At 41.3% G+C, this 22,372-nt stretch overlaps 1 protein-coding gene across 3 annotated transcripts in view; it reads left to right on the top strand.

The window, feature by feature from the left end:
* The window catches only part of ncald.S (neurocalcin delta S homeolog), a 69,564-nt gene that overhangs the window by 28,231 nt on the left and 18,961 nt on the right, over positions 1-22,372 (top strand). The gene's annotated exons all lie outside the window — the stretch shown is intronic.

Genomic DNA, 22,372 nt, shown 5'->3' with positions numbered 1-22,372 from the left:
AACTCTGTGTTAAATCTGTTCCCACCTTTAGTTATCTTTACATCCAAAAATTGTATAGATTCAACATCCATGTGTCGTGTACAGGTAATATTTGGGTGCATTTCATTTAAGTCTTGTTGAAAACGTGATAAGGAATCAACGCCGCCCCTCCACAAAATGAACACATCATCGATGTACGCCACCACCCCACACAGTGGTCAGTGAACGCCACATGATGATATATGTGTTCCTCCTCTTGTCTGAGCATAAAAGAGTTGGCATATGAAGGGGTGACGTTAGAACCCATTGCGGTCCCCTGTAACTGCAAGTAAAAATCATTCTTGAACCTAAATAGTTCTCCACTAGAATAATCTCCAAAAAAAAGTTCCGCTTGCCCTGAATAGTTTGGCACTAGCTTTGATTCCATCCTCATGTGGTATGGATGTGTATAAGGAGGAGACATCCAATGTCCCCAACACTATACTGTCCCAATCATCAATATGAACTGCATTCAGTTTCTCCAAAAAATTGTTACTGTCCCTAATATAGGACGTTCCACCTGGTTGGTATTTTACCGGCCTGGCCTGTAAAAATTATGGTTAATCCCAATTTTATTAATAGGGAAAAAAGATAAATATATAGGAAGGCCGGTATTTTTTTCCTTACCTTACTCTCTGTTCTATATTAAATAGTTCCTTAGCACTATATTAAAGCATATTAAAGGGGCATTATAAAAATCCTGGAGTTTGGTGTATAAAGCAGCAACTAATTTACATTTATTTTAATGTTGAACATAACAAGTTGCATTTTGCATCTGAAAGGTACTGCAATGAAAAATTGTGGCTTGACCAATCTTAGCAAGAATTCTGCAAGCTCTATGACAGTTTGGCCATTGGAGTCGCTGTTTTACTGGCTAAGTTTTTATGTGTACATATTGTATACCCCGTTAGGCATTACTGACTCAAATTCAGCTCAATATGCCAATACTAATATACTGAATTCCATGCCTACTTGTAAGTGATCTGAGCCTTATTTTCAAATAAATATATTTAGCTAAAGGGGTGGATCACCTTTAAGTTAACTTTTAGTATGTTACAAAATGGCTAATTTTAAGCAGCTTTTCAACTGGCCTTTTTATAGTTTTTGAATTATTTGTCACCACCTTCTGACTTTTTCCAGCTATTAAATGGGGGTCACTGACCCCATCTTAAAAACAAATGCTCTGTAAGGCTACAAATGTATTGTTATTGCTACTTTTTATTACTCATCTTTTTATTGAGACCCTCTCTTATTCATATTCCAGTCTCTTATTCAAATCAGTGCATGGTTGCTAGGGTAATTTGGACCCTAACAGCCAGTTTGCTGAAGTTGCAAACTGGAGTGATGCTGAATACAAAACTAAATAACTCAAAACCCACAAATAATAGAAAATGAAAACTGATTGCAAATTGTCTCAGAATATCTCTCTCTCTACGTCATACTAAAAGTTAGTTTCTAGGTTAACAACCCCTTTAAGCCATATCAGAATTACATATATGCCAGCCATATGTAGTTATGCATATTGAGCATTTTTACATGTTCATGGCCCTTTAAGATAAAAAGACCCTTACCTTTGCAATCATGTGTCCAAGGCTCCTAGAGGCAATTTCCTTTCTATTTTCAACTCGGCTTGAAAAGTCTGGAGAATCATGGCAGGGATGTGATTGAGGTTTATTGAATTTGAAGTGATTGCCTATAATGCAAGTGTGTGGCCAGAGAGTGGCAGATAGTCTTCTTAAGTGCTAAATCCTTCAAATGTATGGAACAATACCAGAAAATTGAAATGGAGAGAGAAAAATATACTGATTGATTGCCAGATGCAAGAATTATCCAATAGAATGATGAACTGATGTAGTAAAAGCAATCTGACCTAATCCATGGGTTAAACCATATGTCTTTGCTTGCTCACTTATATATATACAGTCATATGAAAAAGTTTGGGAACCCCTCTTAATTATCATTGACTGAGCTTTCAAAGTAGCAACTTCCTTTTAATATATAACATGCCTTATGGAAACAGTAGTATTTCAGCAGTGGCATAAAGTTTATTGGATTAACAGAAAATATGCAACATGCATCATAACAAAGCCACCTTTAGGCTCTCAGTGTCATACAACTTCTCTCTTACCTTGTTCCATTGTAAAGTGATGGATTCTGGGTGTCAGGCACTTGAAGTGCCTCTGCTTTGCAGAGAATCTTTGCTCCACGCACTGTGGAATGCAGAGAAACTTCAAGTCCCAGAATGCAGCACTGGTTTCAGTGCAGTGGCGTAACTAGAAGGCATGAGCGCACTCCAATCCCCTTCCTGCCTCCGCCCTGCCCATATCCTGCTTCTGCCCCGCCCATGTCCTGCCTCCACCGCCCACTTCCCCATACCAACCACGCCCACTCCTGTCCCAGATAAGAGATCAGCTGGGGAGGAGGGGAGTTTATTTATCTCTAACTGCAATTTCACTAGATATTGTCCGCACCCATTCATTTATCCATCCAGCATATGTAGAACAGGGTGGGTGCTTTTTAAGAATCAACCCGTCATTTCCTGTTTCGTTTCTAAAATCTGTAGTTTGGGTTCTGTACAGCCAGTTACATATGGAATGGTAAATGACAAAAGCGGACTCTTACCAGATTATTTTTAGATTCTGGTGTCCTTTACGCTTGCAGCCTGCACTCCGTTATAGTATTATTTTGTGCTTTTGATGTATTATAGTTAATATCCCACAATTGTGCCTGTTGCTCTATTTTTATGAATTTGTTTGTCATTCTGCATAGTTCCCTTAGGAGGTCACACAATCACAGTTGCTTTTATAATCTACTCCAGATCTGTCCATCTGTGAACCTCCCCTGGGGTCTTTTATCAGCACGTTGCCTTCCTGACGTCTCTGTGGCATTCTCTCTCGCATCCCTTTTTAATAGAATTTCTCTCCCACCCTGTGTATTTTTGGAATAACTGGCATGATTGGCACATGCCCTTGCTAAATATAAGTCTTCCATAGGCTTAATCCTTCTTAAACTTTAAGGAAGCCTTGTTTTATGCCTCTATATTTATCTACCACTTCTTTTCCTCACGCTGGATTGTCTTGCAGGACCGATTTGCTTGTACTTTAGGAAACCTTAAAGATGGCAAGCTATATGGATATGGGCACACATGCTGTTGCCAGTGGCTGTTATCAGCCTGCCTATTTTTGCAGGCTGAGAGAAGCAAATCTCCTCAGTGCCCGTGCTCCATTGATTTGTATTCGATCAGCCAGTGCGCGGTCACACACAGGCTATGGTCAACCCAAATACTGATCTCAGCTTCAGCTCCGCTGTGTGTGACCGAATTCTACCTCTTGTAACTTTAAGAGCTGAATTTGTAACCCGGAAATTCGGCTCCGCTAGTGCAGAGAGCACTATTGCAGTCAATGCACGTCGATGCTGCCCCCCTTTAACCTGCTCCGCTGCTGCTTTTTAAGGAGGGGTGGCAGCAGCCCCAAAATCTATGGTCTAAGTGCGGCAAAAGCAGGGGTGACAGGAGCACTTATAGCAGCAATAAGACAGAAGGGACAAGAGAAGTGCTGACAGGAGCACTCACTTAGGCACTCATAAATAAACACTGTAACACAAGCAGGAGCGCTGACAGGAGCATTGACATGAAATATATGAACTGTCACAACAGGAGTGATTGTACAGAGATAAGAATAAGAGTTGCACAGGACCAGAGAGCAAAGAAATTCTTAAAGGTACCAGGAGCGGCTTTTTGCTGCCCCTGGAAACCTCTCCAGCGTTGCCTCCTGAGGCGAGTTTCTCATTGGCGGCGCTCAATTGGTTATACTCCGTGTTTGTATCATGGGAGTGTTCTCTTTCATTTGTCCCATTCACATGGTATAAACCACTTGAGCAGCTTTCCTTCTGGTTGTTTTTGTGGTTTCTTATATAGACAAATCTATAGAGCCACATTAGGCCATTTTGATCAGAACTTATTTGTATTTATTATTAATAATTTTTGGGAATATCATCGCACACCTCTTTACAGCATTTATATTGTCTAACACATTGGCACCTTCCAGTGATTTTACTATTTAATGCACTTGGGAATCTAAATAGCACATTGTTACCTTCTCATTTGTAATGGCAATCAAAACTTATTGTGTTCCATAACTCCTAAAAGGACCTCTGGCACCTGTTATTAAACTGCAAGTATGAATGCTAGGTCAGTGTATGGGGGCTATATATATATATATATAAATAAAGGGGCGATAATGAGTGTAGTTTTAGCTGGCCTGCCCTGAGTGAGGCGTGAGAGTATAGCTAAACCACTTCTCTCCAAGACCTAGAATTAAGAGGGTTAAAAGCAACCCTGCAACCATACTGCATATTTTATGTAGCATATTCAGCAGTAACCGCAAGATGTGCCTCACTGGTGTTATGTGTTATGGTTTTTTTGTGATATCCCCAGTACAATCCAGTTGGGTACAAGCCAGGGTTGCAGACCCATTTTGCTGTCTGTTAGATTAGATACATGCCACCCACAGGTATTTTGCAAAATCTCTCTGCCTGAAGGTGTATTTTGACTTTCAGTGAAACCTGAAATCTGTCTTTGAAACGGCCCGACTCGCTGTGGAACTAGTGATTGACTCAGTCTAGTTCGATAATTATGCCCTCAGCAGCCTTCTAGTAAAGAGTCAGCATGCACTGCATTAGTGTGACTGTAGACCTTACAACTCCATGGACTGAAGAAGCCATGCTGCTGCACCTTGGGTCAGTGGAATAGTCCATGCTGATGTGCCTTGAGACAGTGAAGGCGCCCATGCTACTGTGCTTTAGGTCAGTGGAAGAGCTATGCCACTGTACCTTGAGATAGTGGAAGGGGCCATGCCGATGTAGTTTGAGATAGTGGAAGCCGCCATGTGGCTGTACCTTGAGTCAGTGGAAGCAAACATGCCGCAGTACCTTGAATCATTGGAAGCAGACATGTTGCTGTACCTTGAGTCATTGGAAGAGGCCATGCCATTGTACCTTGAGGCTGTGGAAGAGACTAGGCTATGCCACTGTACATTGAGACAGTGCTTGTTGCTATCATGTTTTGTGTCTGCTTAAAATCTAATGTTGCTGTACTGTACTTCAGTTAAATTGTGATTTCATTTTTGAAGGGGAACTAGTCTTGCCAACTAGTGTTTGTACTGTTACTATGGCTGTTCTACTAATTTGCCAGTGCGCTCGCACAGTTGTGAGTCAGGGCTTAATATTAAATACTGTGTCACAAACTGGGCACCCAACAAGCTTGACCCATACTACAAAGTAATGATATGAGGGTGTAAATCTGAAGCACTGTAGAGTTGATGTATGTGGGAAATTGTACAACAACTTTTGGATTTGTAAACGGCCTACTCTGCAGTGAGGTAGTCACCACTCTGTATGCCACTATGAGTAAGTTCTTATGTAGCAGGTATAACCTGAGTCTCCTGGTATAACAGATCCAAAGTTACGACTACATTGCATAATAACTAATACAACCTGGTGAGTGCCCCAGCCTGTGCTGACCTGAGCCCTTGCCATACGTTTGTCCAGGACACAGTAGGAGCTGTTTAATTAGAATGGGATAGATTAGCACATCAAGCAAAAATAGAGCAGTCAGAAGCTTATGAGTTTATGCAAGCTGGCAGGCAACACTCAGAGACATGCATGGCACTGACTGACGCTGGGCTAAGTCATAAATAGGATTATAAAAATATAATGATCCTTTCCTTGCAAGTACTGTAAAAAAGCATTACAGAGTTTGAGGGGGAAAAAACAGTCTCAAACTCATCACCCATATTTTAAATGTTTTGTTAAGAGAATCGGTAACTGAGGCATCCTGTGTGAGTGCGGTTGTGTGTACGTGAATGAATGGTGTATCAATATGAGCCAAATAAGAGTCCTAAGGTGGACATCAATGTTACAATTACGATATTTCCAGTTCTACAAATGTGTAGAGCTAAATTATTAGACATATAGTGAATAAAGTACTCCCTCTTGTAAAATATAAGGATATTATAAGTTACCGAGCAGGCCTGGATTTGTGGCAAAGCAGTGGCAGAACTACCGGGAGAGCAGAGGGTGCGAGCGGGCCAGGGCCCGCACCCCCTCAGGGCCCCCCGGCAGCCCACGCCATTGAAATACGGGCCGAAAATACGTGTACGGGGGGGGCGGCTGCGCGTCACGCACCAGGGCCCGCCCCCCTCTAGTTACGTTACTGTGGCAAAGCCACAAAGGCCAGGCCTAGGGCGGCGAAATGTTTGGGACGGCATGCCGCCCAGTCGCATTGGGAGCGCATCAGGCCTCAGGCAGCGGGCGCTAGGACTGCAAGGCCTCCCACGACGGGCGCTAGGACCGCGAGGCCTCGGACAGCGGGTGCTAGGACCGCGAGGCTTCGGGTGAAATTATGTATCCAACATTACACACATAGAAAAGATTGTCTACTGCTGCCACCCAAGCAGTCTGGCTGCACTTCTGGGCATCAAACAGAAACTTGTGGCCCTTCTGCCGTGGTGAAATGCCAGAACTCCCAGAATGCTGGGAAATGGGACTCACAGCATCCAGTTTGCGGAGTTAAATTTCTCTTAATTGTGTTTAGAAATAAATTAGTGCAATATTGTGCTGTTTGGCTCGGCACAACAAACAAGCAATTAGAATTACTTTTATGCATATAAATTAATGACAAACTGTTATTGCTTTGCTAATTGCAGCTCAGAGTAAGCAGCTGTCTTTATAATGTGCCTTTCCCATATAGCAGATTCTCAGCTCTAGCAAGGAAATCTCAACAAACTTTCAAAAACCACAGCAACTTTGATGAAGTGCCTCGTTTATCATGTCTCTTGGTTTATAATATTTTTTGTTCCTGGCCTCAGATATAAACCATTACAGACGGGGTGGATTAAAAGTGGAATGGCGTAAAACAAAGCCATTAGCTGCATGAGTAATGAAATCAATTCCTTAGAAGCCTCACAGCTTAAATCTGGTGATTGCATTTGCCACCCAGAGTCACCCTATGTAACGTTTCACCAAGGCCTGAGAAAAAGAATGAAATTAGTGTGAGTAACCTAAAAGCTTAATGTACTTTGTAATCAGTGGGGCTTGTGACAGGCTTGGGATATTACATTAACGTGTTGTGCTGCTCTCTGGAATACAGTAGTTCAATTGGATAGTTCAATTGGATTATTCGAGTAATACGGAGCATATTAGACAGTGGTTTTCTGTGTGTGGATGCCAGGGCCATTAAATAATGGTCAAATGGGTCATAACCAATTGACCAGTCATCCTGCTTTCCTATATTGAGTTTAAAGGATAAGTAAACCTTTAAAATAAGTGAATGTAAAATGGATGAGTGGGCTATTTTAAGAACTTTTGCAATATACATTCATTATTTATTTTGTTTTTATTCCAAGATATTAAGGGATACATGTACTGTTAATATGAATGAATTTTTTTACAACAGCGCCACCTGCTGGTCATTTTCCCACCTGTCTGACCACCAAGTAGTCAAGGAAGTTGTCTGGAGAAAGAAAGAGGCTGATGTTCTTCTGCTTAGGAATAAAATTAGAAACCTTTCTCACATCTTTCCTAAGCAGAAGAACATCAGTCTCTTTCTTTCTCCTGACAACTTCCTTGACTACTTGGTGGTCAGACTGGTGGGAAACTGAACAGCAGGTGGTGCTGTTGTAACAAAATTCATTCATATGAAAGGAACAGTACCGTCAAAAAATAAGTGTTTTAAAGTAATGAAAATATAATGCAGTGTTGCCCTGCACTGGTAAAACTGGTGTGTTTGCTTCAGAAACACTACTATTGTTTATATAAATAAGCTGCTGTGTAGCAATGGGGGGAGCCATTCAAAGGAGTAAAAGCTCAAGTTACACAGCAGATAGCAGAAAAGCGCTGTCTGTCTAATAGTGTTATCTGTTATCCATTAGTTAACCTGTGACATATAGCCGTTTTTTCAATTTCCGCCATTGCTCCAGAGCAGCTTGTTTATATGAACTATAGTAGTGTTTCTGAAGCAAACAGATCAGTTTTACCAGTGCAGGGCAACACTACATTATATTTTCATTAGAAGCGATCGTTAGCGTAATTTAGATTTGAAATGCTCGCACTGCCAAAGTAACTCTAGCAAAAATTTGCCAGCATTCGGCACCCAGGGCGCAATTTCGCATTTTAGTGAATTAGCGTAGTGGTAATGAATTTTCGCCTGGCGAAGTGTGTGAAGCGTTTGCTGGTGACAATTCACCCTTTAGTAAATCTGCCCCTAAAACGGTACATGTACCAGCGGTTAATTCTGCTGGAGCCTTTAAAAATAATGCTCCCATCATCAAGTATTGGCTGCACAGAGCTAGCGTATGCTTGGGACTGTACAACAGCTATATGCAATGCCCCATAAATCCTAAAGGTCTTTTGACCTTTACTTATGCTCCTGGCCTTGGGTCGGTGCTTCGTGACTTGGTGGAAACCTGCAACAGTCCTATTATTACTGAGGGAGCATGTTGTGATTCTGTTTTTTTTTTTTTTTTTGTCTGAGATTCTTACATGTGTTTCAAGAATATGCACTGTGCTAATGGCAGATCATTGCTAACTGTAAATGTCAGAAAGAAATGGAGACATGGAGCTTGTGTTGCCATGGTTACAGAGTTTCATATAAAAAAAATTACTCTCAGAACAGAGATATTCACTTTACTTGTGTCCTCCCTTTTGTGTATGGCGTATTGTGACCGTGGCTATATCTGAAGTAGCTGCCATACTTAAGGATGGTATAGGTAACCTAGCAACTGTCAGCCCGTTACCTGGTGACCGACTGTCGTGTCTGTATTATTTCTGTTTGCTGCAGTTAGATGCAAGAAGCATATATTAATTTTGGACAAGGGAAGGTGGTGACCCTTCTTTTGTCAGAGAATCCCTGGGCAGGAGTGTGTGAAGCGCTCATATATTTAATAGATATAGACCATGTCGTCCAAAATCGAATAATTTGTATCATATTTCAAATTTATCGTTGTGCTTCCTCGGTAGATTCTAGATTTTGTGACCAGAGCTCAGATGTTCCCTCGTTACCACATTCGCAGCTCGTCCCTCGTAGTTGGTGCCTTATGCCTTCAGACATTCAAATCTTTCAGCAGAATTCAGTCTGTCAGCATATGCCTATACCAGGGTAATAGCCCCCTTTAAATGGAAATGGTTGGACAACTCTGCATAATAACATGTTACACATTTAAACAGATGATCCTGGAACTGGGCAGATCGAATTTATTAAGAACATAGGGACAGGGTGGGTGGATGCATAACAGAGAGATCGCAGCAAAAAAAAAACCAGTCTATTTGGACATAACATTGAACCCACAGTTTGCTTTGTTGAATATGAAAGGTTAATTTCAACAGTCTTATATTAGACCTTCGATTATTGTCACTGATGAAATATTGTCTTTCTGTTGGTTAGTTATGGCAGCTACTCGAAAATCAATATTTCTGTGCTGGATAAGGGAGAATCCCCCAACTCTAAAAGATGTGCTTTCATACTTATTTAATCTATGCACTCAGGAGGTTATTAGATTTAGAATGGAAGATCTACTTCAAAGGAATAGAATTAAATGCAGATGGTCCCTTTCCATTTCATCCTTAGAGGCTAATAAAAAGAAATTTATTCTTAAACTTATGGGGCAAGATGGTGATTATGAACGAATAAGGTAACCTAACGTCTAAGTTATTCACACATGTAACTGCTTTGGCCACATTTTATTTATTTTGTAATGAAACAACAGGTCTATTTGTTTCTAATTTGTTTTGTTCATTCTTTATTGTTCACATGAAAAAATCTTTGAACTTTAATCATATGTAATTTTCTTTCTCTTGGAAATATAATATAAATATTATTTTGTTAAAGGAAAACTATACCCCCCAAACAATGTAGGCCTCTATAAAAAGATATTGCATAAAACAGCTCATATGTAAAACTCTGCTTCATGTAAATAAACCATTTTCATAATAATATACTTTTCTACTAGTATGTGCCATTGGGTAATCATAAATAGAAAATTGCCATTTTAAAAAATAAGGGCCGCCCCCTGGGATCGTAGGATTCACTGTACTCACAAACATACCAACAAACCATACATGTTAGGTCACATGAGCCAATTAACAGACAGAGTTGTGTCTTTTGCTCCCACACTTCTTCCTGTTACAGTTAGAGCTGCAGTATTTCTGGTCAGGTGATCTCTGAGGCAGCACAGAGACCATCACGAAAAGGTGGCTCAAGGCAAGAGATGTAAAAGGGCAATATTTACTTATATTACTTATTTACTTATATACTAATATATTCCAGTTTGGTAAGATTCTTTAATATGCCACTTAATATGATATAAATTATCTGTTGCTTAAGTGTTCATTTTGGGGGTATAGTTTTCCTTTAAGTCATTGTATTTTGTGGAAAACTCAATAAAAAGAATTTTAAAAGAAAAGAGATTGCAGCAGGTGGTTCAGGTCTTTAGAAAAAAAATGGGTTGATTTAGGAAGATAAATTCTTAATTGCACAAGTGCAGTTGCCGGTAGCAACTGTTCAGGTCTTTGGTTTCAGTTTACAGCTTGTAGTAGATTGCTCAAAAGGAATAGCTATTTGTTTGCTGTGGGTAGCTCCACACGTGCATCTGTATTGGCCACACGTTGTAACACCAGTGTGAGAATGGTCAGCCAATCAGGAATGTCGCACCCCTCTTAGGGTTTTTCAAATTGATGGTCTGTCAAATTTTAAAGTATACACAATCTCATACCTCCCAACATTTTGGAAGTAAAAAGAGGGACAAAAATTTTTTTTGCACGTAACACAGTGACATTATTGACCACGCCCCTTTCTGTGGACACACCCCTTAATTACTATGTTAATTTTACAAAATTTGGCAGGTTATGAAAGTTTGAAAATAATTCTCCTTATCTAAACTGTTTTTTTGTGTCTCAAAATTGTTACAAAGTATTTTATTTGCACCTGTTAGCTGTTCTGTGCTCTCTGCAAAAAGCCAATTAAGTGAGAAACTTTGTTTCTTTTTCTGGCTGTTCAGTGCAGAGAAAATAGGGACTTTCCAGTAAAAATGAGGGACTGCAGGTTGAGCTGTCAACAGAGGGATTGTCCCTCCGAAAAAGGGACAGTTGGGAGGTATGCTATCTCAACCTAATTTATTCATCAGTGTATTTAAACAGAAGCAAGACATTCCCAGAACTTAGTGTAAATATTGTCCGTTTTATGTAATATATTTTTTATAGACTGGCAACGTCCAGGGGGTTAGTTTGCTTTTTTTATGCTTTCAAGGTTCTGTGAAAGTGCTATAGGCTCACCCTGTGGTTTAAAGAAACAGTAACACCAAAAAATTAAAGTGCTTTATAGTAATGAAAATATAATGTAGTGTTGCCCTGCACTGGTAAAAACTGGTCTTCAGAAACACTACTATAGTTTATATAAACAAGCTACTGTGTAGCAATGGCGGAAATTGAAAAAAGGCTATATGGCACAGGATAGATAGTGGATAACAGATAACACCATTATGTTCTACAGAGCTTATCTCCTGTGTAACTTGAGCCTTATCTCCTTTGAATGGCTGCCCACATTGCTACACAGCAGCTTATTTATATAAACAATAGTAGTGTTTCTGAAGCAGATACAGCAGTTTTACTAGTGCAGGCAACACTACAGTATATTTGTATTACTTTAAAACACTTCCATTTTGTGATGTTACTGGTCCTTTAAGCCTTGCCTTAGCATTCATTGTCTCACTGGTAGGCTGGCCAGGTTGGTGGTGTGGTGTAACACCATCGTAGGCACAGTATGCCAATCATTGCATAGATGATCTGTCATATTTTAAAGTACCTAATTTATTCATCAGTGTATTTAAACAGAAGCACGACATTCCCAGAACATAGTGTAAATATTGGCCATTTAATGTAATATATTTTTATAGAGACTGGCAAGGTCCAGGGGGTTAGTTTTCCTTTTTTATGCTATAGGCTCACCCTGTGGTTTAAGCCTTGCCTTGGCATTCATTGTCTCATTGGTAGGTTGGCCAGGTTGGTGGTGTGGTGTAACACCATCGTGGACAAGGTCAGCCAATCAGGTTAGTGAATGGCACCCCTCTTAGGCTTTTTCAAATAGATGGTCTGTCAAATTTTAATGAATACACAATCTAATTTATTGATCAGTGTATTTAAACAGAAGACATTCCCGGGAATCATCCACTTAAATAATCGAGGATTAATTGCGGTGCAGATGCCGGATTATTCTCATACAGCCTCACTGTAATGTGTTGGGATAAATAGAACCTAGCGCTTGGCGCCAGCTAATCAAGCCAAACTGCCAGCCGTTTATCAGAGGATGGTGCTCATTAATATCCTCCTGATTACCCTGTTCGGTTTCCATGGGACACAATTCCTTTATAGCTTCACGCTATTTAGTAGAAAGTATTGCAGCTGTCCTGTATGTTGAAGTTCTGCAACAACTGGAGTGCCACAGGCTAGCAATTACAACAATCGCTCAAATTTGTTAGGAAAAATGGATCACCGTGTGTTGATTTTTCAAGGATCAGTTAATTTTCTGTGTAATATTCTATAGTTACTGGAATGACCACTACAAAATCCCTAGACTGAAGACCTTGTCAGTTAGCACCTGGCAGGAGCTGCTTCTTCTTGGCCAAGTGATCACGCAGTCTTGCCAGGCATACATGAACACACGGTTATCCTGGGAGGTGTTTTAAAGGGCATGTAAGTCAAAAAAAAAAAATCCCATTTTTACTTTCTTTAATGAAAAAGAAGCCTATCTCCAATATACTTTAATTAAAAAATGTGTACCGTTTTTATAAGAAACCTTACTGTATGCAGTGAAATTCTTCCTTCATTTACTGCTGTGGATAGGAATTGTCAGATGGTCCCTAACTGCTGAGCAGGGAAACAATCATACTTATGAACAGCAGGGGGAGCCCCCGCCTTACTTCCCAGCCATGCAGAACTCAAGCAGCTTTGTTTATGACTATCCCTAAGCAGCCCAGACCACACTGAGCATGTGCACAGTCTTAAGGTGCAACAGGTTTTGTAGCAGCGCACACCGGCACCCGAAGGAATCGCACACACGAGGTTATGGTTAAAAAGGTATAACTTTATTTTCTCATCTGATCAAACATCTAGCGTCCGAGGTCTGACGCGTTTCGTGGCCATACACTGAGAGATCCGCTCGTTTGGCGATGTCGTCAAACGAGCGGATCTCTCCCCGATATGCCCACCTTGAGGTGGGCAATATCGGGCTGATCCGATCGTGGGCATTAGGGCCCAACAATCGGATCCTAATGAATAGCAATGGGCGGTCGGATCGCGGGACCGCATCAACGAATAGATGCGGCCGCGATCCGACGGGATTTTTTGTCCCATCTGATCGAGATCTGGCCGACTTTCGGCCAGATCTCGATCGGTGAAGCCCGTCGGGGGGCCCGATACACGGGCCAATAAGCTGCCGACACAGTCTGGCAGCTTTTATCGGCCCGTGTATGGCCACCTTTAGTCTTGCAAAGATGTTTAACAAAGTTACAAGATGGTGACCCCCTGTAGCCAACTTTGAAAGCATAAATTATTTGTTTGATTAGGCTTGTGGTGCAGTAAGTTCATGTTTATATTTAGTATACAAAATACAGCATTTTTAGCCTTATTCTATTTTAGACTTTACATGCCCTTTAAAGGAGAAGGAAAAGCTAAAACTAAGTAAGCTTTATCAGAAAGGTCTATATAAATACACCAGTAAACCCTCAAAGTAATGCTGCTCTGAGTCCATCCGTCAAAAAAAACACAGCATTTGTTTCCTTCTATTGTGTCACTTAGGCTTCTGTATCAGACTTCCTGTTTTTAGCTTAAACCTCCAGGGCACGGCCTTGAGCATGCTCAGTTTGCTCCTCTCCCCTTCCCTCCTCCTTGCTGTAATCTGTGCCCAGAGCTATAAGCAAGCAGGGAGAGACTCCCTGGGAGTGATTTCACACCAAGCCAATATGGCAACTGCTATCCTAAACAAACAGAGAACACTTCAAGAGATGTTTACTCAAGTATGGTAAAGCATTCTGCAGAATAAATATAGTGTTATAGCTTGCACTATTGTGGTTAATCTATTGGCAATAAACTGCTTCAGTAGCTTTCCTTCTCCTTTAAAGAGACCACCAGGATGGGATAATTTATACTGTTGGTGCTGCCTATGATCAGTGGAGATGCAGCCCTACAAAGCCTTCTCTGAGCTTCTGCAGAATCCATTGCGCAGCAGGACTATGACTCACTGCTCTGTTTGTGAAGCTGCATGTCTAGCCCCTCATGAATCAGTGAATCATTTGACCGTTCCACTTTACACGCTTCCCTTAGACCAGTGGCAGGCTTTGTGGAACGATCCTCTATTGTTGGCGGCTTTATACACCTCCAAGCAGGAGACATGCTGAGTATGAGTAAGAACTGACCATAAAGGGGTGTTCATCTTTTGAAGTCGCATTTTTATCTTAGATCCGTCATATTTCAAGGGTCATTTTCTGCCTACGGTTCCAAAGCTGATGCTGAACTACAGCTCCCAGTGACTGCTCACTAAGGCATAGTAGAACTGATGGATTCCATCCAGCTGCATTGTACAACTTCCAGCATGGAAGCTTCTGAGATTGAGATGGAGTTAGGGTTGCCACATTTTGCCCAATCTGGCAGGGATGTGATGTAACGGGGGTGGGGCTATGATGTGGCGAACGGCGTTTGGAAAATCACTGTGTCAATCATAGGGAATTCTGCCTGGTTTTCCTAATCTGGAAAACCGGGCAGGCAGTTTTGACCCTGGCAGTCCTTCAAAAAACCGGGCTATCTGTTTCAAAGCCGGACAGGTGGCAACCATATATGGAGTACAGCAGGGGTCCCCAACCTTTTTTACCCGTGAGCCAAATTCAAATGTAAAAAAAAAAAAGTTGGGGAGCACCGCAAGCATGAAGAAAGTCTCTGGGAATTCCAGCTAATGTAACTGAATCAGTCTCAGTGGGACTTGGCTGTTACTATTGAGTGCTGTTCTTAGATCCTCCAGGGAGCTGTTATCTTGTGTTAGGGAGCTGCTATCTGGTTACCTTCCCATTGTTCTGTTGTTAGGCTGCTGGGGGGGGGGGGAAAGGGAGGGGGTGATATCACTCCAACTTTCAGTACAGCAGTAAAGAGTGACTGAAGTTTATCAGAGCACAATTCACATGACAGGGGGCAGCTGGGATATGACAATATGTCTAGCCCCAAGTCAGATTTCAAAATTGAATATAACAAAATCTGTTAGCTCTTTTGAAAAATGGATTTCAGTGCAGAAGTCTGCTGGAGCAGCACTATTAACTTGAAAAAATCATGTTTTCCCATGACAGTATACGTTTGTCACCCAAAGTTTCCTCGTGAGTCATCTTCGGGCAACTTCGGTAAACAATTTGCTCCAATTGCCATCCTGCCGGCGATTTAGATTCCAGCCGATGGGAAGGCAATTCGGGGAAATTAATCGCCCGAAGAACAGGCGATTTGTCGCCCGGCAACTAAATCTCCCCAAATCTTTGCGTGTGTCTCTGCCCTTAAAGAGATCTGAAATGTTGACAGCAGAATAAAAAAGTCCATGGAGTGCACCCTGTGACTCTATTTTATGTAACTTTCTTAACTAGTGAGTTCAGTTGAAATGAGTTCAAACTAGGGATGCACTGAATCCATTTTTTTGGATTTGCCCGAGCCCGCGAATCCTTTGGGAAAGATTCGGCCGTATACTAAACCGAATCTGAATCCTAATTTGCATATGCAAATTAGGGGTGGGAAGGGGAAAACATTTTTTACTTCCTTGTTTTGTGACAAAAAGTCACGCGATTTCCATCCCCTCCCATAATTTGCATATTCAAATTAGGTTTTGGATTCGATTCGGCCGAACCCGAATCCTGCTGAAAAAGGCAGAATCCCGAACCAAATCCTGGATTCGGTGCATCTCTAGTTGAAACTGGAAATATATATAATTTTTTACACAATTATTTGGATATTAGATATGTAGAAATGTTTTTTCTGCAAGCAAAAGATTTATTTTTGTTGCAGTTTGTTTGCTATAATCTCTTTTTTTTAAGAGCCTTACCTGCTGTGTTGTTTATTTCCCTTTTGGAGCTGGGCCAAAATTGTCCCTGTATCCCTCTAGGAGAATGCCCAATAAGTACCGTAAGTGCTTGTAGGCTCATAAAATAAGGCATTTTATGTTGCTTTGACTATGCTAGTAAAATCTGTGGCAGCCAAATTGCCAAGAAATCTACCTGCATATTATTGCCCTGAGGTTTAAAGGAAAGCTAATTATGATTAAAAATGCTGCATTTTATATACTGAACGTACTGTACCAGCAGAGAGGTTTAGCAGCCACATTGCAGTAATGAAGTAGGCCTTTAAAATTGTACACCGCAGCTCCCCATCATCCCCATCTTTATACCGTCAAGTACCCGAGTAGCTATTGGATATAACCAAAACTGCACACACAATAGATCAACCAGCTATTGTTAATATGTGTGCAATGAAGGGCACTTCCAAATATTCTCATATATAACAGTTGTGAAGGAGATTGCACTGTGTACATTCCCAAATAAGGAGCAATATAGCACATCAAATGGTCAAAAACAAAAATCCCTCTATCCAATAGGCACAATAACCCAAAAACATTATGCCTCCACACCTAACCACAGAAGTATCAATTGATCAGGCTGGACATCTACCCATTAGGTAATTCATACCTCCCAACTGTCCCTTTTTCGGAGGGACAGTCCCTCTTTTGACAGCTCAACCCGCAGTCCCTGATTTGTACTGGAAAGTCCCTCTTTTCTCTGCACTGAACAGTCAGAAAAAGAAACAAAGTTTCTCACTTAATTGGCTTTTAGCAGAGAGCCCAGAACAGCCACAGGTGCAAATAAGATACTTTGTAACAATTTTGAGACACAAAAACACAGTTTAGATAAGGAGAAATATTTTCAAACTTTCATAACCTGCCAAATTTTGTAAAATGAATATGGTAATTAGGGGGTGTGGCCACAGAAAGGGGTGTGGTCAACAAAAATTGCTGCGCTATGTGGGAGGTATGGGTAATTATCACTGATCCATGTAAAAAATTATACACAAGGCTTTTTATCCAGGAGGCCAAGGCCTAACACGCATTTTGCCCCAATGGGGCTTCCTTAGGAGCACTTAGAATGTGATGTCAATAATCCCATGAGCCATTGCCCTAAATCTCGGATTACATGTGGCCGGCATATAGTTCTGCTGTTACAGGTTGGATGTGCAAAGGCTTTGGGTGAATCCCTATGCCTTGGGACGTTCAATAGGAGGCTGTTTAGTATAAAAGCTTGCAGCACTCTTTTATTTTCCCATAATAACAGTCACGGGCGCATAATCAAGCCAAAAAAGCAAGAGGACAAAGAAAGTGCAGGATGTGTGGGGGGAAGGGAACGACTGATGTAAAAGCACTGTTTTTCTAATTTAGGAATAATTAGCTGTTAAATGATGCCTTGCAGCCGTGCTTCCACAGGATTGTTAGGCAAAGGGGAATTGTTCCAATACATTGAGCAGCAATGTAGTTTGCTTGCTAGGATGTACTGCAAATGTCACTCTCCTCCTAAGCAGGGTTTATCCGCATTTTCCATTAAATAGGCAATAATATATAAGGGCTTAGTGTCTGCACGGAATTTTCTTTCTCTGTAAGAAAGCCAAGATGAGACATTGTTAGTATCCCGTATTTATATAGCAGATCTTTCCACAGACTATAATAGTCCCTGCCCAACCATCGACTGTTCCTATCATGTTACCACTGTGGTCAGTTTTGTCAGAAGCCATTTAACCTGGTTGTTTTCATCTGATCTGGGACATGTTCCGCTCTGATCTGGCTCTTGGAAGGACTGACCTTATGGAAACTCTTGTGTAGGGATGTGAGCGATTCAACTGCCAGGGCCTATTTTGCATCCGAGTACATGCATGGCTGTCACGTTTCTTATAAAAAGCTGCAGGGATAATGTTTTAAGTAGACTGTGTTAATATATGCAACGGTGTTTGTTTATTAAGTGAGGCTAGCACTGTCCCAACTTTCATTTTGCCCTAGATATTGAGTGAGGTTAGCACTGTCCCCACTGGCATTTTGGCCAAGGCACCACTAGTGGTTCTACCCTATAATGATGAATGCATGTAGTCTGGTGAGTGAAATATCTGGCCAACATACTTATTTCATTCACCTTGGGAAATCAACCCCTCCTGAACAGATATTATCGATGAAAATAGGCAAAATGACAAGGTAAACCAATCCTTCCAGCAGGCCCAAGTTACTTTATTGCCATTATCAGCAAGTAAGGTCTTCATTCAAGGTACCCAAGCCAGTTTTAGGGCTCTTACACACGGCCGTTCCGACCTGCGCTCCCCTGCGTTCCGTTTTTTGGCGTTCAGCCGCAGGGGAGCGCAGGAATAGACGCAAGTCATTATTTGAAATGGGGCTGTACTCACTCAGGCGCGTGTAGGCGCCGAACGCAGGTTCAGACGCAACATGCTGCATTTTTCCTGCGTTCGGCGCCTACACGCGCCTTAGTGAGTACAGGCCCATTTCAAATAATGACTTGCGTCTATTCCTGCGCTCCCCTGCGGCTGAACGCCAAAAAACGGAACACAGGGGAGCGCAGGTCGGAACGGCCGTGTGTAAGAGCCCTTAAGCACCCATCACACTACAGTATCCTTATGCCTGCACCCTTGATGCCGGAGGAGTACCCAACTGAGCACTAAACATATTTGTACATCAAAAGGAAAATTGAGCTTTTGTTTTAATTAGAAGCTTATCCCCTCCTTGTGTCTGTATTGTCCCCTTGTCTCTGCAAAGTGAATAATGAAAGAGGTTATGACTTAAGGCCAACATTCCTGCTGTCAGCCTAACACCAGTCTGCTGTGACTCAGTTAATACCATGTGTTTATGTACAGCCCGGGAATGCGCCCCTTCCCCATGTAATGTCACTGCCATGTGCTTACAGACATTTATTGCTTAATGATGATTATTAGTCAGTAGAAGTAGTGGAGGATAGATTAATCCTAAAGGAAATGTTTCTGGTTCCTCAGTAATGTGCAATGATCTACACAAAGAAAGAAGTCAATCTAGTCGTCCTTCAAGCGTGCTCATTTTCAGCTCATTTATAATAACGAGAGCATGCTCAGTTGCAGAAGCTCCTTCTCTTCAGTTTGTAGAAATCTGAAATCCTTCTAAATAAGAAGTCACCTTTTAGGGCAGAGACGCACGTGGAGATTCGGGGAGATTAGTCACCTGGCGCCAAATCACCTCTTCTTCGGGCGACTAATCTCCCCCGGAACTGCCTTCCCGCTGGCTTCATTTTGCGAAGTCACCTGAAGTTTCTTCGTGAGGCAACGTAGGGCGACTTCGGAAAACGAAGCGATTCGAATGCAATCCCACCGGCAATTTATATTCTAGCCGGCGGGAAGGCAGTTCGGGGAGATTAGTCACCCGAAGAAGAGGCGATTTGTCCCAGGCATCAATCTCCTCGAATCTCCACGTGTGTCTCTGCCCTTAGATTTCCAATTAACTCTCGTTAACAGGAGATTCTAGTGATTTCCCGTGCAAAGGATTCCATTTGTTTCCTTCTGATTCCAATAATGGAGAATGGTCCAGAATATCTGGATAATGCATTGTTAATCCATTTAGGGCTCTTACACACGGCCGTTCCAACCTGCGCTCCCCTGCGTTCCGTTTTTTGGCGTTCAGCCGCAGGGGAGCGCAGGAATAGACGCAAGTAATGATTTGAAATGGGGCTGTACTCACGAAGGCGCGTGTAGGCGCCGAACGCAGGAAAAATGCAGCATGTTGCGTCTGAACCTGCGTTCGGCGCCTACACGCGCCTTCGTGAGTACAGCCCCATTTCAAATCATTACTTGCGTCTATTCCTGCGCTCCCCTGCGGCTGAACGCCAAAAAACGGAACGCAGGGGAGCGCAGGTTGGAACGGCCGTGTGTAAGAGCCCTTATTGACAGCGCAGGTATGCAAAACAAAACATTTCACCAGGAGGTTATAACTCACCCTGTCGAAGCACAGGAAATCGGAATCTTGCCTAATTAAAGCCAATTCTAAGCAATTTTCTATTATGCATTTGTTAAGTATTTTCAGTGGTTTTAAAGATATATGTAAATGTATTTGCCTTTGAAAGCCATATCTGTCTGTGGCAGAATACAGCTAAATAACAGACCTGGATGAGAACTAACTTCTGCTGCTACATTGTTTCACAATAAATTTAAAAAGCTGATTAGAATATATACTTTTTTTTTGTTTAGTAATGTTTCAGATATACACCCAGTACTGCAAAATATGTTTGTGCTCTGTAACGATGTGTTAAAAATAGTAATTGTGTTGCACTGAATGTGTTGGTCTGCGGCCTCCCTGAGTGATACATTAGATCTGGTTGTGTTATCGGGATGTGAATGCAGGAACACATGATAAGGTGCTATTTGCAAGGCATACATTTGCAGAATAAATCACATTGTTTGACAAAATACAGGGTGTGCAGGGAAAGCTTATCGTGATATGAGTGACCAGTATTTGTTATATAGAGAGTATCAGGGCAGCAAGTTAAAGATTTTCTCTACCTGGTCTTTCCCTGGCAGACAGGGTTAACTTCTAATGGGGATTCTTAAATTTCTATATAAAATATTGGAAAGAAAGTGACCCTTTTCTTAGTGGTGTTTTTTATAAAAAAAAAAATAAATATATGAATTAATTAATAATAAAATAAAATACCCAATCAATTACCCTACTGGGAGATACCACTGCTGGCTATTGTACGAAGATTGTCCTCAACCCTATAACATTTGTGTCTCAACGTGTATAATTCATTCACAAGTTCATTAGATACATGTATATAAAATGAGAAAAGTACAATGCTAAACAGTTAAAACTCAATTCATGAACCCCACTTAATTGATACCCTGTGGAAATTCAGTTACCCCATAATTAATTAAATGAAAATGTATCTGTATCAATTAAAGTGCCACGTTTTCCCACATCACAAAAGTGCCAGTGCTATAAATAAATTAATTAATGATTGATTAAATGAAGGTTGATTATCGCAAATTACGCTGGATAGCTAATTGAATCACCTTCATAGATAGGAGAAGATTGGAAAATGGAAATAAAGGAATGGTGGAGCTGTTCCCTTGATCTTCTATCCTAAATTTTGCTAATCCCTGGGAACACCACATGAGGGAGAAGGCAGAAGCCAAAGGGCTGCGCATCTTCCGTAATTTGGATCTTCATACCTTGTCTACACGGAAATCATGTAAACATTAAGTAAACCCAATAGGCTGGTTTTGCTTCCAATAAGGACTAGTTATATCTTAGTTGGGATCATGGACCAGGTTCTGTTTTATTATTACGGAGAAAAAGAAAATCATTTTTAAAAATTTGGATAAAATGGAGTCTATGGGAGATGGACTTCCTGTAATTCAGAGATTTCTGTCTTTGTGCTAAGACTCATACCCTCACGCGTTGCTGGGGTCTCTATTCAGAACCCTTCTACATTGAAAATGCAGGGCTTAAAAATACATCGATCTCCAATCTGTGTGACATCCAGAGATCTGTGTAAAAGTTTCCATAAGCTGATACAAGAAATGATTTATGCTATTGTCTTTAATACTGTGCAACTGTCAGTGGGAAACGATTTTTCTTCGCAGGCTTAAACTGGCGGTTCAGTGACAGTTTCAGTGTATAATATATGGCAGTGGGAGTACATTTGCTATAACAGGCTCTTTAACATAAGAGCTGTATTTCTTAGAGGCGGCAAACACGGCCTTGGGTTATAAACAGCGCCGCTTGCTTGTATCTTACAGAGCTGGTACTGGGGCCTGCAAATGTATAAATAGGCTAGGAGCCAGACACATGTATTATTTAGGAACCAGATGGGAGGGTTGTGTACTGGGGTCCTCACAGATGTGTACAATATGATCTGATGGGTATATGTCTGTTCGTTTAGTTCTACAGTAAAGTATAAACGCACATCTTCAGCCTTTGTTCTACAAAATACCTCCCAACGTTTCTGCCCAAAATAATTCTCACTTTTGTGGTCCATAATCCAAGACTATCCTGCCTAAATAAGGAGGTATTTGTTTTCTTTCTTGTTTTACTTCCTCCGTCTTCTTATGATTTCAGTTCAGGTTTGCAGTAATGTCTCTTCCAGTTTTATGTTTGCAGGCAGGTAGGGGGTCAGTGTGTGGATAAGGTAAAGGTGGGTAAAAAAGTGAATAAAATATGTCTACATAAGGGATGTCCAACATTAAGGGAGTTATTTATCAAAATCTGAATTTT

Source organism: Xenopus laevis, chromosome 6S (genome assembly GCF_017654675.1).
Source record: "Xenopus laevis strain J_2021 chromosome 6S, Xenopus_laevis_v10.1, whole genome shotgun sequence".
Taxonomy (NCBI): domain Eukaryota; kingdom Metazoa; phylum Chordata; class Amphibia; order Anura; family Pipidae; genus Xenopus; species Xenopus laevis.
The sequence above is the reverse complement of the archived record's forward strand: the minus strand, read 5'-3'. Positions and strand labels throughout refer to the sequence as shown.